Raw genomic sequence first — 15,416 nt, 5'->3', positions numbered from 1 at the left:
AAACCGTGTCGAAAAATTTCAATCAATTTAAAATTTTTCTTTTCACATGCAATCTGTCCCATATATGGGATTACGAGGTCCAAAACATTAAAACCCTATACATGCCATAGACTCGAAATACTAAGATTTACTTACACCATTAGCGTGAGCTCGACAGTGTGATAATATCTCCAGCGAACTCCAACCCGAGCAAGTAACTGGAGCCAACAATCTATAAAACAGAGGAATGTAACAACGGAGTAAGCTTTCATAAGCTTAGTAAGTTTTAAGCAATGCAAACAAACAAATGCAATTATACTTCGATTATTCAATTTCTCAAAAGGCCATTTTCTAGATATATTACCATTTGGCCGAATATACACAAGCACATACTGCACATTCAGCATTCTTATAATATTTAATCTGAATTCATATAACATAAATAAATTAAATGCTCTCACTTACTTTCACACATTGACCGAATGTATCATGGTCATAGATATAATTATAACATTTATTCACATATGTATCACATTATACACTTGTGATTTTTCATTCAAATCGAACTCACATATGAGTACATAGTGCGTGCCTGGCTCACTTAATGTATTGAATGTATTCATTTGTCAATCTAATACGAGGTGCCTTAACCTTAGACTTTTATTCATTCACTGGCATTTCGCCTGTTAGGCTCGAGGCCCGATATCGAAAGCCCGAATAGTATCTCACTAGCATTATAGCATGCTAGGCTCAAAGGCCCGAATACACATCACCGGCACGAAGCCTGCTAGGCACGAAGGCCCGAATACACATCACCGGCACAAAGCATGCTAGGCACGAAGGCCCGAATATAATACCAGCACTAGGCCTGCGTGATTTATCTCAGATATAATTCCAGCATATAGCCTACGGGTCTTGAAGCTCGGATACACATCAAATATCATGCATATTAAATCATATATTAACACATCTCATTCAATATATCACATTAGTAGCCATTTGCTACATTCGGATATAAGCTCCATATGAACACCATCATTTACATTTTCAAAAGTCATACATAAATATCACACATCCATTTCACCATTCAAACTTAACCCATAGTGACCATTCGACTATAAGTCATATACATAAATTATTTATCGCACAACTTAATTCCAGTAGAACCAAAAGGTCACAATTCATCTAATATGTTCATATTGCTCACTAATTCATACACAACCTTTCAAATTAGCAATTATAAGATGGTTCCGCACATAGTCCGTCCTTATCAATAATTTACGATGGTTTTACCCTTACTCACATATAGGCATTTTTACCTATGCTTCTCAATTCACATTCGTAATTCAATTCCAATCGATTTAACATGCATAAGTACATATCGCATACCTGGCCAACTTAATGTATTTGAACGAATTCGATTGTCAATTTAACACAAGGTCTCATAGTTGAACATAAACATGAAACCATTTCTTATACGTTCTATTCACATCAATCATCAAATTCATTTAATTCACATGTACTTTATTAGGTTGTTCGTACTTGAATAATTTACTATACGGAACAAATCCACATATCGTATTAGCCCATAGTCTTATAGCACTACACTTTTGATAGTTTACCTCATCGAAGTTCACATTTAATCACTTTAGTACCAAGCCACCTTCGACTACCACAACGGACTAAATATAATAATTTTATACACATCATGGTTTCCTTTAGATATTCAATAATCACAAATCGTGATATCTCCACCAGCACATATACGACATAGTTTATTCGTTGTAACACTCATTTAGTGCATCAAATTTCCAAATCCAATTCAACTTAGGCATAATAGCCATAATCGGCTTATAGCCTTAAATCATTACATATTCGGCACATTAACTAAATAAAATTTACATTCCCTTTACCATATTAATTTAACTCTTAGGCATATAAAAAGGAATCAAGCTTAAACACTTAAGAACTTACCTTGAATGTTGCCGAACGATTACAACGGCTATTCGATTACTTTGTCTTTTCCCTTATCCATATTTTGCCCCTCTATGCTCTTGAGCTTCAATTCAAAGATTTTAAACTAGTCATTATTCGACTATTCGAGCATCACTTTCAAAATATAATATATATATATAATATTCGACTTTCACACCTACTAATCATAGTAAGCTTATAAGAAATCAATAAGCAACTCATTAACAAATTTTTGTCAATGTTTACCACATAATCAAAATTTCACTGCAAGCTGTCTTCCTGAGCAACAGTCACTAAATCATTTATAAATGGAGCTACAAAACTCCAAATTAAGTTCTGTTAATTTTCCCTGAAAATAGACTCATATATATTCCATTCATAAAATTTTCAGAATTTTTGGTTTGGTCAATCAATACCAGATTTTTCTTAAAGTTTCCCCTGTTTCATTCTTTGACTAATCTGACCACTCCTCACTACGAATCAAATTTCTCATTGTACAGAATTCAAAATATGTTCTTGTTTATTTTATTTTAAATTAGGAGTCTAAGCATATAAATTTCATCTTATGACCATTTTTTTACAATTTATAATGATTTTATAAAGACAGAACAGAGGATCTAGAAGTCATTCTGACCCTGTCCCACATCACTTCAAATATCTCATTATCAGCAATTCTTTTGCTTACACGGTTTCTTTTATAAGAAACTAGACTCATTAATATTATGCTTCTAACTCATCTCCCACAATTTATGGTGATTTTCAAAAATCACATTACTGCTGCTGTCCCAAGCAGATTTATTTCCAAATCACTCTTTCACACATACCTTGCATGCATGTTATTTAAACATGCATATCACAAATCAATCATCACATACCTATAACTTCATCTATCTTCCATTTTTCATCAAAATAACATGAAACAACAACCATTTCCTTCATGCATAAATTTATCATGTTTGCTAGTAAATTTAAAGATAAAACCGAAAGTGTAAAGGTTTAAGTACCTTACGGCAACAGCATGGAAGTAATCAATTTAGGTCATAAAACAACAATAGAATTCATATTTGAACAGCATAAATTTGCTTACATTAGAACAATAAATCAGCAGCTATAATTCTTGTTTGAACAATATAAAAACCCAAAATTTTGGACATTAAGGCAGCAACAAAAATTCATATTTGCTCACCACAAAACACATGATTTTGGTCATCAACAACCCAACTATTCATCTCATAAACTCAAGCCGAAAATCGAGAATCATGCATGGGGTTTGCATGCTATAACAACTTACTCAATAATCCAAAACCATCAAATTTTATTTCATTTCACTTACCAGCCAAAAGAATAGCAACGTACCAGTCGAATCCCATTCCGAGCCTAGCCTTGTGCAAGCTCCTTCCCTTTCTTCCTACTACATTTTGCCTTTCCCTTAGCAAGTTTCTTGAGGAAATCAGCCCCTAAAGCAAACATGTAATAAGCTATCCCATCACCTTACCCTTGTAATGAACAAAGAAATTCCAGCTGAAAAATTCTCTCCTCCCCTATTTTTTTTTCCTAACTTTCGGCTATCAAGAACAAGGATGGACAACCTTGTTCTTTTCACCCTTTTCTTCTTTTTTTTTTTCCACATTTTTTCCACCATGCATTATTTGCCCACTACAATTTAACCTATCACATTTCCGAAGTTTCACACATAAGTCCTTTCTAATAACTTTCACATACAATTGACAAAATCAAAGCATGAAATTTTCACGCATGCACTTTCACATATATTAAACACAAAATATAACATCTAATTATTTCTGTGACTCAGTTTTGTGATCCCGAAACCACTTTTCAACTAGGGCCAAATTAGGGTTGTTACATCTTTTCTCCTTGGTGCGAATTGCAACCTTTTTGTTTTGGTCGTTTTATTTTTGGTCATTTTTTATCTTTCTCAGATTGTTCTCTACTAACATTTTGGTCACCAATTTCCTTTGCTTCACTTCTCTCTAGTATCAAGTTCTTTGGCCGAATATCTCCCTTTCTTCCTCCCCCTCACTCCAACGCTACCCCTTTTGGCTGAATACACTTTCTTCATTCACCTTTCCTCTCTTCTTCTCACTTGACCGAATATACCATCACCCTCTCTTTCGGCTCTTGAGTTCATCAAAGTTTATTTTTGTCCATCTGGCTAGTGAAACCTAATACTCCATCCCTTTTGGGTTGCAGTTTGGTGTTGTTCTTCAACAGGTCGGTATATACTCTTACACTGCTAAAAGTCGAATACTTTTCCCTTCTTGTCGATTCTTACCCTCCTTTTCCTAACTGTGGTGTTTCTTTCTGTTTCTAGAGTTCTTGGAGAGTGAAGGAGTTGCTAGTGATTACTGAGCAATCGAACCTTTTCCTTTTTACTCGATCAAGGTAATTCTATTTACGATTATGGTGTTCAACTGGTACATGACTTGTTTAGGAAGATGATGGTCGATTGCCTATTTTCTCTTATCCTTAGGTTGCGTTTCAATAAGCTGTATTTTAATCTCATATCATGTGTTTTTGGTGGTCATCATTAATGGGTTTTGTTGTCAATGCAGCTATTTGATTAGGAGAGTGAACCAGCCTTCGTCAATGATTCTAGCAGGGCTAAAAACTCTCACGATCAAGGCAAGTATCGAATGTTATTTTAAGTTGGGATTAAGGAAGGGTGATTAACCCTAGTATTAATCGACTAACAGATTATCGTGACTGAATGTAGGTTTGGGAAACTCTTGGGCTAGGCGCACATTTCGCAACGGGTGTGTAATCATAATGCTTTAATCAAAATTCGGCAAAAGCCAAAAAATATGGCTAGTGCAGCTACATGAGCGTGCGCTCACTCGTGTGGTGAACTGAATGCAGAAAATGTGAGCGTTCGATCATAAAAGCCACCATGAGTGTTTTCATAGGCTCAGGCCGTTTTGAGCCACGTTGGGCCGCAATAGGCCGTGTGGGCCCCATGGGTTCATGGGCCCCACACGGTAAACCACACAGACATGTGGAGAATAGTGGGCCAGGCTGTGCAATTCACACGAACAAGGTCATTTTTGGGCTTATTGGGCCACACGAGAGTGTGGGCCCACATGGGCTATATTGTGGGCTTGAGCCATTTTCACTGTTTGACTATTAAGGTTGCAGGAGTCGCCCGAGATGACTGTGGACCTACTATTGGGTCGGTAAGTATACCTAGACCCTAATTTGATGATATGACTATTATACCCCTATAAGGTAAAATGACTGGCATGCCCCTATACTATGTTTGACCTTATTTGAGCATGACGTGATTTGCATATACGTATAATCTTATGACATGACATATTGCATGGGGATGGGTTATTATATTTGGAAGAAGTGTATTGTACTGGCAGCTCTGCTGTAAATACTGTTAATGTCGCAACCGGTGCTATATTTTGGAGTGTAGGGATGGGTGGGTCAATTTTATCCCCACATGGAGTGTAGGGCTAGATGGAGTGGAGTGTAGAGGACATATGGGTAGGATTATCTGATTGCATTTCTATTACTGATACTGAGATGGGCTAAGGCCCACACTGATACTGTTACTGTATTGGACTAAAGCCCTAACTGAGATTGAACTGCTACTAAATCGGGTTTAGGCCCAGACTGTATCTGTTTACTGTACGATTGATTGCTGTTGGAGGATTACACACTGAGTTATCATAACTCACCCTTCTGCTTTTCTACACAGGAAATCCTTAGATAGGCCGGTGCTGCGAGGGACTCGATGGTGGCCACACAACCGTGCTTGTTTCCACTTCTTAATTTCTCTTTTATAAGTAATTTAATTTGGATTTTAGTTATGTAATAAGGCCTCTTAAAGTTTTTCCTTGGTTTGGGATTTTATTTACTTTAAATCATATCTGCTAGCAATAGGCCGCGGTTTTATTAAAAAGAATACATGTTTTCAAAACACTACGCTCTTGTAACCAATTTAAACCAACTTGTTTTAAAAGTACAATTACAAACTAATATGAGTAACACTTTGCTATATCAACTTGGGTTTTAACAATGATCAAATGATGATAAGTTTTCATAAAGATCACGACGAGGTTTTATGTAGAACGGGCTTTTCAACGGAACCACGTTTTTCTGAAACTCACTTCAGTGTGACATGACAGATTCGGCCATAACGTCTAGGCCAGGTTTGGGGTGTTACAAAAATCCAAAATCGACAAAGGATTGATAGTTTGGGAATATGTTGATGTATTTCCTAAAGAACACCAACTCGAGGAGTTGAATTTGTAATTGAACTTTCACCAGGAACAACTCCATATAAAATGGCTCCTACCAAGTTAAAAGAGTTGAAAGCACCGTTACAAGAATTTTTAGACCATGGATTTATTCCACCAAGAGTGTCTCCTTGGGGTGTTCCAGTTTTATTCGTGAAAAAGAAAGATGGGTTGCTGAGATTATGTACAAATTATCGGTAGCTGAATCGGCCTACTATTAAGAATAAATATATGTTACTTCATATTAATGATTTATTCAATCAGTTGAAGAGAGCTATAGTATTTTCAAAGATTGACTTAAGATCCATATATTATCAATTGCGAGTTAAAGAGCCAGAAGTATGAAAAAAAGCATTCAAAAGTAGATATGGTCACTATGAATTTCGAGTGATGCCATTTGATTTGACTAATCCTCTTACAACATTCATGGACTTGATGAATCGAGTATTTCAGCCATATTTAGATCAGTTTGTTGTGGTGTTCATTGATGAAATCCAGATTGATTCGCTAAATGAGCCAGATCAGGCAGAGCATTTGAAAATTGTGTTGCAAACTCTGCTTGAAAAACAACATTATGCGAAATTCAGTAAATATGAATTTTGGTTACGAGAAGTTGATTTTCTGCGACATGTTATCTCTGTTGATGGAATCAGGGTTGATCCAAATAAAATATATACGATTATTGATTTGAAAGTTCTAAAGAATGTTTCCAAGGTTCGTAGTTTCTTAGGCTTTGTAGAATATTATTGGTGTTTTTGTTAAAAACTTCTCTATTATAGCAAATCCAATGACTAAGCTACTGTAGGAAGATGGTAATTTTGTTTGGACTAAGAAATGCTAGAAAAGTTCGAGCAGTTGAAGAGTATGTTAATCGTAGCTCCAATATTTACTCAACCTGAAACTGGTAAAGAATTTATTGTGTACAATGATAAGTCTTTTTGTGGTTTAGGTTGTGTTCTGATGCAGAGTGGAAAAGTAATCACTTATGCCTTGAGGCAACTGAAGCCTAAAGAGTGAAACTATCCGACACACGACTTAGAGTTGAGAAATGCCATATTTTTACTGATCATAAAAGCTTGAAATACTTAATGACTCATAAGGAATTGAATTTGCGTCAGCGTAGATGGCTTGAATTACTAAAAGATTATGATTTAATAATTGATTATCATTCCAGGAATGCTAATATTGTTGTAGTTGTTTTGAGTTAGAAATCTTTGTTTTTTCTAAGAGCTATGAATGCAAACTTAACAATGGTACGTGATGATTCTATTCTTGTTGAGTTGATAGTAAAGTCAGTATTTTTATCAAAAATTCAGGAACTTTATAAAAATTATTTAGACTTATTATCAAAGCTTGAACTAGTGAAAAGCAGTCAAAAGACAGATTTTTGCACTAGGGTTGATGATTATTTATATTTTTGAAATCAATTGTGTGTACTGAATGATTCAGGATTGAAACAATGGTTGTTGAATGAAACTCACAATAGTGTTTACTCGATTCACCAGCTGAGTACGAAAATATATAATGATTTGAAACAATGTTATTAGAGGCCTAGTATGAAATGTGAAATAACAGAGTCTGTGTCTAGATGCCTAGTTTGCCAGCAGGTGAAAGCCGAACATCATGTTTTTTTAGGTTTATTACAATTTATGATGATTTCAGACTGGAAATGGGAACGAGTCACAATGGATTTTTTTCATGATTACCTGTAACTCCGAAAAAAAAAGATTTGATCTAGGTTATCATTGATAGATTAATGAAATTGGATTATTTTATACCCGTTCGAATTGACTATCCGCTCGAGAAATTGGCGAAATTGTATGGTTCAGAAATTGTGAGATTACACGGTGTACCACTATTGACTATATCTGATTATGATTCAAGGTTTACTTCTAGATTTTGGGGGTAAATTACACGATGCTCTAGGTTCCAGGTTGAACTTCAGTACCGCTTTTCATCAAAAACAGATGGTCAGTCAGAGCGAATAATTCAAATTTTGAGAGATATGTTGTGGAGTTGTGTTTTTGAGTTCGAAGGTAGCTGGAAAAAATATTTTTCAGTGGTTAAATTTACGTACAATAATAGCTATCAATTGAGCATAAAAAAGACTCTGTAGGAGGCTTTATACGGACGTAAATGTAAAAGTCTGTTGTATTGGTCTGAATTGAATAAGAGAAAAGTTAGCTAGAGTTGATTTACTTCGAGAAAGAGAAGAAAAAATTTAAATGATTTAAGATAACTTGAAAGTTGCATCTGATCGTCAAAAATCTTATTCTGATTTGAAACATAAAGATATAGAATTTTCTATCTGTGAGAAAGTGTTCTTGCAAGTCTCTCATTGGAAGAAAGTGTTACATTTCAAAAAAGGAAAACTCAGTCCTAGATTTATCAGACCGTATAAAGTTCTAGAAAGAATTGGACTCGTAGAGTATCACTTGGCATTACCCCCATAACTCAACAGAATTCATAAAGTTTTTCACACATTGATGCTTCAACGTTATTGTTTTTATCCATCGCATGTTTTATCTATGGATGAAATTGAGTTACAACCTAATTTTACTTATGATCACGAGCCAGTGAAAATATTAGCTCAAAGAAATGAGAAATAAGTTTGTACCATTAATTAAAGTATTGTGGCATCGGCTTGGGATTGAAGAAGCGATGTGGGAAACTGATAAACTGTAAATTATACATATTTTTACCCCATGTTTAATGCATTTTATGGATGATTTCCCATTAGAATTGGTGAATTAGATGCTCCTAATGCTTTAATTTCATGTTTTATACTTAGGAGAGCATAGGAGAGTGAAAGGAACGATAAATGGGCCACAAACGGAGAAAATGGGCCAAAGTACGAAATCAACACGGCTTGAACCTCCTCATATAGGCAGACCACACGGCCGTGTCAATTTGGCAGGCTCAAACACGGCTTGAAGTAATCGAACACGGGCGTGTGCCACGGGCGTGTCCCTGCCAAGCCCAAGCTGAGTCCAATTCGAAAAAGGCTAATTTTTAGGGCTTTTAGGCATTCCAAAGCTTATAAATACACCCTAGAGAATGAAAAAAAGGACACGGAGAATAGGGAGTAAGGAATTACTCCAAGAAAGCCGATTGATCCATCTTAGAGGCCAGATTCATCATTAAGACTAAAGATCTCTCCTCAATTTCCCTTCAGGAGTTTTGGGTTTTCTTTATGTTTTGCATTCTTTATTCTTCTGAGATGTTGTCTTATTTATTTATGAACTAAAACCCCTAAATACCTAAGGGGAATGAAACCTAAGACGAATCTTGTTATTATTTTCTGAATTGTATGATAAATATTTAACTTGTTCTTAATTATGTGTTCTTAATTCTTGTTTTGATATCCCAAGATACTGATTCAAGACAAGCTCTTATTCAGAGGAGGAATAGACCCTGTCTAAGAGTACATTTGTCATAATTAAGCGGAGTTGATTGCGCGCCTAGACATAGGGTGACAAGATTTTGCCGGATTAGGGTGAAACCTAATAAAGGGATCCATAGACCGAGTTAATGCAACCCTAGAGTTTTAATTAGAGAAAAGTCTCAGTTATTCAATCTAGGGATTAGACGTTATTAGTCTTGAATAGGGATAATAACATAACTTAGGGATCTCTACAGAACAAGTTGAATGAAAAAATCGTCCGATTTGGAGCCAGAATAACAAGTAAAGACTAGGTGGATTTTTCCTTAGGTATTGTCTTAAGTCAATCGATTTTCTCCAAAAGCAATTTCCCATTTCTTTTCTTTGTGAGTACTTAGTTTAGATAATTAGTTAATTAAAACAAAACCTCTTTATTCTTAGGCTAGATAATAAAAAAACAGTCATTACTAGTACTTTTAGTTCCTTTGGGTTCGACAATCTAGTCTTGCTAAAACTATACTACTGTTCAATAGGTACACTTGCCTACATCGCAATAATAGTTAGTTCAAGAATGAGTAATTATAAATATTTAAAACCTATCACGAAATCACACGATCAAGTTTTTGGCGCCGTTGCTGGGGAGCTAAGATATTAGGAACGCTCAATTTTTATTACTTTAGCCATTTATTTTTCTTGCAATTTAATTTAATTTAATTTTATTATTATTATTTATTAACTTACTTTTTCTTTCTCTTGGCAGGTTTTTATAGTTTATGACTGGAAGAAACCCGTCAGGACCATTACTTTTTGACGAAGAAATCGATCATACAATTCGCAGAAATCAAAGAGAAATAAAGCGAAGCTTATGATACACAGAGAACGAGCAAGAAGACGATACTCAACCCCCAATCGAAGAGATGGCTGAAAACCAAGACAATCAGCTACCTCCTGCAATTGCGGCTAATCAAAATCCTGCTCTACACACTATGTATGATTATGCTAAACCTTCTTTAACAGGAACTAAATCTAGCATAGTTAGACCTGCTGTAGCTGCAAATACTTTTGAATTTAAACCTAACACTATTCAGATGATACAACAATTTGTTCAGTTTGATGGTTTGCAGGATGAAGATCCCAACGTTCACTTAGCAAACTTTCTGGAATTTTGCGATACATTTAAAATTAGTGGTGTTTCTGATGATGCCATTCGTATTCGGTTATTCCCTTTTTCATTAAGGAACAAAGCTAAACAGTGGTTGAACTCATTACCACGAGGGTCAATTACTACTTGGGAACAGATGACCGAAAAATTTTTACTAAAATATTTTCTGCCGGCTAAAATGACTAAATTACGTAATGATATCTCTTCTTTTGTGCAGATAGATTTAGAAACCCTCTACGATGCATGGAAGAGATACAATGACTTACTAAGAATGTGCCCTCACCATGGGTTACCGCTTTGGCTCCAAGTTCAAACAATCCACAATGGTTTGAATCCTTCGACTCGGCAAATGGTTGACGTAGCTACTAGCGGAACCATCAATAATAAAACACCTGAAGATGCCTATGAGTTTATTGAGGAGATGGCACTGAATAACTATCAGTGGCAAGTCATGAGGACAAAGCCAATGAAAATAGCCGGTGTTTATAACGTTGATTCGATCATCATGCTGTCAAATCAGGTAGAACTCTTGAATAAAAATATTGATGGTTTTCTTAGTTCTTCACAGGTTCACCCAGTAATGCAGTGCGAAGCAAGTAGCGGTGGAACAAGCCATTCGAAATACCAACCTTATGGCCATAACATGGATAACGAGCAACTAAACTACATGGGTAATAATCTTCGACCTCAAAACAATCCATTTAGTAACACTTACAATGCAGGTTGGAGGAACTATCCCAATTTTTCGTGGGGAGGCCAAGGAAATCAAAGACCACAACATCCTCCGGGTTTTCAGCAACCACCCTACCAACAAGAAAAGAATCTGAACCTTGAAGAGATGCTCTCAAAGTCTATATCGATGTCAGAAACTCATTTCCAGAACACCGAGACAGCACTTAAGAATCAACAAGCTTTGATCCAAGGGCTCAAAACTCAGATAGGCCAGCTTTCCAAACTAATCTCCGAACGACCACAAGGTAGTTTGCCAAGTAATACTGAACCCAACCCAAGGGAACAGCTCAACGCAATTAATGTTCAAGATGAAGCAGGATTTGTGGAGCCTGAACCAGAATCGCGGCAAGAAACTGTGGTAAGCAAAGGTCAAGGTGAGGTAGATCAAAATACAGACAAATCAGTGAATGTCGAATATAAACCTCGTGTACCATACCCCAACGCAACAAGAAAAGACCGCTCAGATGAACAATTTGGTAAATTCCTTAAACTCTTAAAAAAAATTACATATTAACTTACCGTTTATTGAAGCTCTGTCGCAGATGCCAAACGCAATGAAATTTTTAAAAGAGCTTTTAGCAAATAAGTGAAAGTTGAACGAGGCATCGCATGTGGAGCTAAACGCAGTGTGCTCAGCTGTTCTGAAAAATAAGCTACCGAACAAACTAAAAGATCCAGGGAGTTTTACGATTCCTTGCTGAATTGGTAGTTTAGATGTTAATAATGCATTAGCTGATTTAGGGGCTAGTATCAACGTCATGCCTTTTAAAATATTCAAGCAACTATGTCTCGGGAAACCCAAACAGACTAGGATGAGCATTTAATTAGCAGATAAAATTATAAGATTTCCTAGGGGTATTATTGAAGATGTGCTAGTCAAAACCGATAAATTTATATTTCCCGTTGATTTCATTGTTTTAGACATAGAGGAGGATAACAATACTCCTTTAATCCTAGGAAGGCCCTTTTTAGTAGCTGCTAAAAAAATTATTGATGTTGGCACAGGTGAGCTAACGCTTCGCGTAGGAGATGAAACACTCATCCTTCAAGCTCGCAATTCTGACAACACATCGAAAATTGAAAGTGATCGTCTAAACCATTCTATTAAAACTGACCACATGATACAACCCACTTTGCAGGAGATAAGTCTGAAGGAAGTACATGAGCCACTCTCAAACAACAGTAGAGGTTCTATTCATGAAGAACAAAGGCTGCAAATAGAGGAGCTAGATGAATGGCGAACACATAAATCGAGAACACATGATAAACCGAAACTATGCCCGAACGAGCTCGATACCTCTCCAAATCAACTTAAGGTTGGTGATAAAGTCTTATTAGATGCCGCAGATCCCCACATTGTCACTACCACACCGAATGAGGAAACCCCTCTTACGGTACTCAGTATTTTTCCATTTGGTACGGTGGAGGTGAGTCATCCCAAGTTCGGCACTTTTAAGGTAAACAATACCCGTTTAAAGCCTTACTTTAAGATTTATAGTAGGAATGAGGAGTATAAACTCCTCGAACCACCATGATCATTCAACGGAGAGGTAAGTCGAGCTTAGACTATAAATAAGCACTTCTCGGGAGGCAACCCGAGCACTAACTATACTAACTTCTTCCAAAATTTAGTCTTCAACACCTAACTTACTAACAGAGCTCTTTAATACAGGTTTTCCACAGGGACACGGCCAAGCACACGGGTGTGCTTATGGCCGTGTGAAAACAGGGCAAGGATTTTCCCAACACGAGCTACGATACAACGCCACGGTCGTGTGATATAACCATGGTCCAGCCTGCCAAAACAACACGGGTGTACGACACGCCCGTGTGGAAGACCCGTGGTTGAAACAGAGAAACTAGCACGGGCGTGCGGCACGCCCGTGTCCAAAACTCGTGGTTGAAACTGTCAAATTAACAAGGGCGTGGGGCTTTCACACATGGGTGTGGGAGAAGCAAATGAAGCTAGACATGGTCATGCAACACAGTCGTGTGAACCCACACGCCCGAGGTACACGAGCGTGGGACAAATTTCAGACGCGCCCAAATAGGAAAAAATGAGAAACACATGGGCAAAAATTGGGGAAGAAGGGCGTGTGCCATGACCGTGTGGCCCAAAATCTATAAATAGCATAGGAAGAGGGTCATCTCCATCGGCCCCTACGTGACTCGGCTGGCACGACACTTCGGGCTCCTCAACATTGCGGGCCAAGAATCATCCCTCACATTCATCGACCAGATGTCTCCACAAGGCATCTTGAGCACGCTTAGCATGAGGATGATCGAGAGGCACCGAGGAACCTACCCTCCCCAGTATCGTCTCGCCCAATATACCGAGGAGGAAGCCTATAAGGACATTCCTGATGATGTCCCCCACAGCACGAGGATCCACCGACCCAGCCACCACGACCCTCTTGTCCAGTTCATGCGGTGGCTTCACACGCTGACATCTCTGAGCGCCTCATTCGATTCGAGCAACAATGTTTTCAATGATTTGACAACATTGATGCTACTCTACAACAGATTTGTCAGCACCTCCACATCTCATCGCCAGTCCCACCTCGCGAACCATCCAGCGATGAAGATGTTTAAAAACATTTATTTATAATTTTATGTTTTTATGTTAATTTTTATTAAAACTACTTTTATTTTCTTTTAGATTTTAGAATTTTAGTTTTAATTATTAATTTTGGTTATTTCTTTATGAGTAATTATTCTTCCTAATATCCCCTAAAAAGTTCCTGATTTTATCACAGTTATATCGAGCTCTTAAACTCATCATCACATAGGAACTAAAACTCCACCGGGAAAGGTTCTCCACGATTGCCATGTCCTGCTCGACCACAACCATAGCTACCACTAGATATAATATTCTTGTGGCGCAAGACTTATGGATTAATGAACCTCTACGACCGCCGGAGTATCCTCCTCCACTCTCGAACCAATTACTCTTCAAAAACTCCAGTTTGAGGAATTCATCATACATGAAGTTTCACTTCTCCCCCTATCTTTTTTTTTTTACTTTAATGTCTATCTCTGTATATTGAGGGCAATGTACATCTTAAGTGTGGGGGGTATTTATTTCATTATCAGAAAAATCCCTGAATGATTGTCTTATTCTCTTGAAAAGCTTTCATATCATATTTTGGATAAATTTTAATTAATTTATGATTTTGATTGATATATCTTGAATTAAAACATAGGCAAGTATGCATTGATTGTTTAAACTTTAAGACATTAGAGAATCAAGCATGATGAGTTGATTTTTAAGAATTCAAAATCTTAGGCTATTTCCCCAAAGTTTAGATATTACTTTGAATTGTAATTCACAAGTTTTTAACATCAAAAACCCATAATTTTTGTGAGATTTTTGAGCCTTTTGAGCATCTATTAATTCTTTCATGCTCACTTTTATTATTGCTTTGAGTGCATCAGTATTGAACTATTATTCTAGAACTTGTTTGATTATGCATGTCGAGACCACACCATTTGATTTGATATGTCAAAATGATTAAGGCACTTAGGATTAACCCACTCATGCCATGAAAAGCCTACCTCCACGATTAACCCCTAGTAAACCCCCTTGAGCCTAACAAACCATTCTTTGTATTACCCTTAATATTAACCCTTAACCCATTATTGTTGAAATCCCTTAAATTAATATTTATTTTTGTCGAGATTTGAGTTGAATGGATTGCTTAGCTATGTTTTGTTCTTAATAGTTAGTCTATGTTATTTAACTTGTTCTTAAATTAAAAAGAAACTATGTATATTTATTAGTAATTCCATATTCTAAGAAGAAGCTCTGTTGTACGCAAGTGAAGATTAACTCTTTTTCTAGTTAGGCAATTTTTCAATTCAACCTCGATTCTAACCCTTTATTTCAGCTTGTGACCATACCTCCTAACCAAGCCTCATTACAACC

General features: G+C 36.6%; 1 non-coding gene across 1 annotated transcript; it reads right to left on the bottom strand.

Annotated features, from left to right (window-relative positions):
• Positions 1-10,943: 10,943 nt before the first annotated feature.
• Positions 10,944-11,050, bottom strand: LOC121231529 (small nucleolar RNA R71). The gene has a single exon (XR_005929587.1). It is a non-coding gene; the product is annotated as a small nucleolar RNA R71 (small nucleolar RNA).
• Between the last annotated feature and the right edge of the window lie 4,366 nt (positions 11,051-15,416).

This window comes from Gossypium hirsutum, chromosome A06 (genome assembly GCF_007990345.1).
Source record: "Gossypium hirsutum isolate 1008001.06 chromosome A06, Gossypium_hirsutum_v2.1, whole genome shotgun sequence".
Taxonomy (NCBI): Eukaryota; Viridiplantae; Streptophyta; class Magnoliopsida; order Malvales; family Malvaceae; genus Gossypium; species Gossypium hirsutum.
The sequence above is the reverse complement of the archived record's forward strand: the minus strand, read 5'-3'. Positions and strand labels throughout refer to the sequence as shown.